Source organism: Salvelinus alpinus, chromosome 26, assembly GCF_045679555.1.
Source record: "Salvelinus alpinus chromosome 26, SLU_Salpinus.1, whole genome shotgun sequence".
Taxonomy (NCBI): Eukaryota; Metazoa; Chordata; class Actinopteri; order Salmoniformes; family Salmonidae; genus Salvelinus; species Salvelinus alpinus.
Genome location: NC_092111.1, coordinates 12,313,760 through 12,316,121, shown reverse-complemented (window position 1 = coordinate 12,316,121; position 2,362 = coordinate 12,313,760). Strand labels below are relative to the sequence as shown.

At 44.2% G+C, this 2,362-nt stretch overlaps 1 long non-coding RNA gene across 1 annotated transcript; it reads left to right on the top strand.

Moving 5' to 3' along the window:
* The first annotated feature begins 830 nt into the window (after nt 1-830).
* On the top strand, nt 831-2,099 carry LOC139554708 (uncharacterized). Its single transcript, XR_011670879.1, has 4 exons — nt 831-928; nt 1,026-1,216; nt 1,631-1,804; nt 1,914-2,099. It is a non-coding gene; the product is annotated as an uncharacterized lncRNA (long non-coding RNA).
* The last annotated feature ends 263 nt before the right edge of the window (nt 2,100-2,362 follow it).

Here is a 2,362-nt window from a genome sequence, read left to right as displayed (position 1 = left end):
ACTTACGGTCAATTCTGATCTTAAGTTTGACTTACGCAGAAAACCACATAAGTAGTTATTTATAAAACCTTACTTTGACGTGGAAATGATCTTATCTCTACGCAAAGTCACGACTTGAGTGATTTTCCTGCTGGTTATGTAGGGGTATTGCAGTTTGGGACGCATCTGAGTCCAAGCCTGTGGGGAACTTTGCATTAGCTTTACGAACAATTTGTTAGGAATGATCAATTAAAAGGTGTGAGGAATTAATTGCTAGACGCAAAGTGTTTTGAATTAAAAACAGGATGCGATGTTCTATAAATAGTGTGTGAAATTAGAAAAAAGTAACCATGGCTGTTCTTGCGTTATAGATTGGGGAGAGTTTTAGAAGGGAGAGAGTTTCCCGAGACCGGAATGACTTTTTTTGCACATGATGATCCATGGCTTATAAATCGCTATTGTCTCCCAAGAAATGTTCTGTTAGATTTGTGCTCGGATTTAGCCCCTAATCTGGAAAGGAAGACACGGGTATGGCATGATTACAGCGTATCTGTCCAAGTACTGTCCACTTTGGGATTCCTCACTACTGGGACACTCCAGAGGGAAATGAGTGACAGGTCGGGTATATCACAGCCATCATTCAGCCGCATCCTTCCTACAAGCATTGTCCACGAGATACGTTCATTTCCCATTTACAGGCGCGCGTCAAAGCCGAGTTTGTTCGCTCGTTTAATTTCCCAGGGATCATAGGTGCAGTTGACAGCATGCATATTGCCTTACACTCACCGTCTGTAGCTGAACATGTATATGTTAACAGGAAGAATTTTACATTCATTGAATGTTCAGATCATCTGCGATGCCCGTATGCAGTTATGCTCCAAGTGGCCAGGGTCTACGCACAACTCATTCATTCTGCGCCACAGCAGAGTAGGCCTGCGTCGAGAAGCTGGTGAGAGTGGCGCTGGTTGGCTTCTCAGAGTTTTTTTCACTGTATAATAGCCTATTAAACGTGCAAATATAATGTAACAACGGTTTTACCCTATTAGGTGACCGGGGCTATCAACTGAAAGCGTGGCTTCTCACTCCCTCTGCAGAACCCCGAACAACAGAGGAAATGTGCTATAATTTGGCGCACGGCAGAACAAGGTCGGTGGTGGAGGGCACCATCGGACTGCTGAAGGGCAGTAGGCGTTGCCTTGCTGCATCAGGTGGAAAGCTCCTCTACAAGCCAGAGAAGGTAACTTCATTTAATAAAAATAAAAATACAAAACTTAAATTTAGTTTTAAAATGGTCAACTTAAAGCAACATATACCAACATTTTATATTTAGCATTTTATTGAAATTGCACACCCAAAGGTTCTGGCCAAATAGCTGAGAGCAGTTTTTAATTTGGCCCTATGGTTCCTGAGATGTCCCCTTGAAGCTTGTTCATTTTGTAGCAATGCTGTTGTAAAAGAATGGAATCAGCTCATTCCTTTAGTTTCCACTAGCATTGCAACAAAATGCGAACAGATTAAGGGGACATCTCAGTAACTGTAGTGCCCATTAGTAGTGCAAGTTTGTTTGACAAGAACATTGGGGTGCAATTTCAAACCTAAATATAAAATGTTGGCCTGTTTTAAGAATTAGTGGTTTCCCTCCCCAATCAAGTGACACGCATAATACTGGCATGTGGTGTGCTCCACAACATAGCCCTGAGGCATGGTATTGAAATGGATGCAGAGATTAGAATGGACCCCCAAGAGCCTCCTAACCCACCACCAAATGGAGCACCTGCCCCGGCTGATGCAGTGAGGAGGAGGCGGCAGTTCATAGAGATTGGTGGTAAGAAACAGAATGCCAGACAATATACAAAGGTTTTTTATTCACATATTCTTCCGAGTTCAGTCACAATCTGCCCATCCAATGTGTTCAACTCGTTCTGGGTTTGCAGGACTGAGGCGGTCAACATGTGGATGCAGACGTGGATGGACCCTCGACACCTGTGGCCAAACCTTGCCCCTCACTCCTGGCACCTGCTGATTTGGGAACCCTCCCTGGGTGGAGGGGGCACACTCACCCAGCGCACGGGCTGCAACAAAGCTTCCTCGTTTCTATGTGAATAAAATACATCCGCGCATGTCTTGTATATTAAGTTACTGATAACCAAGTTTCTCCTCATACTTACCGTGATCCGGTGATGCAGTCCTGGGGGTTTCGCGCCAACTTCACCGTTTCCAATGTTACTGCTAAACAATGTAAAAGTTGGGATTAAACCACATGAAAAATAGAATAAACTCACCTTTTTTTAAACGTTCACTGTCGCCGTTGGAGCATGTAATAGTGTATGTGCTGGTCCATTAGGGAGAGCTCCGGGCCCCCCTCCTGTTGCCTTAATGTTGA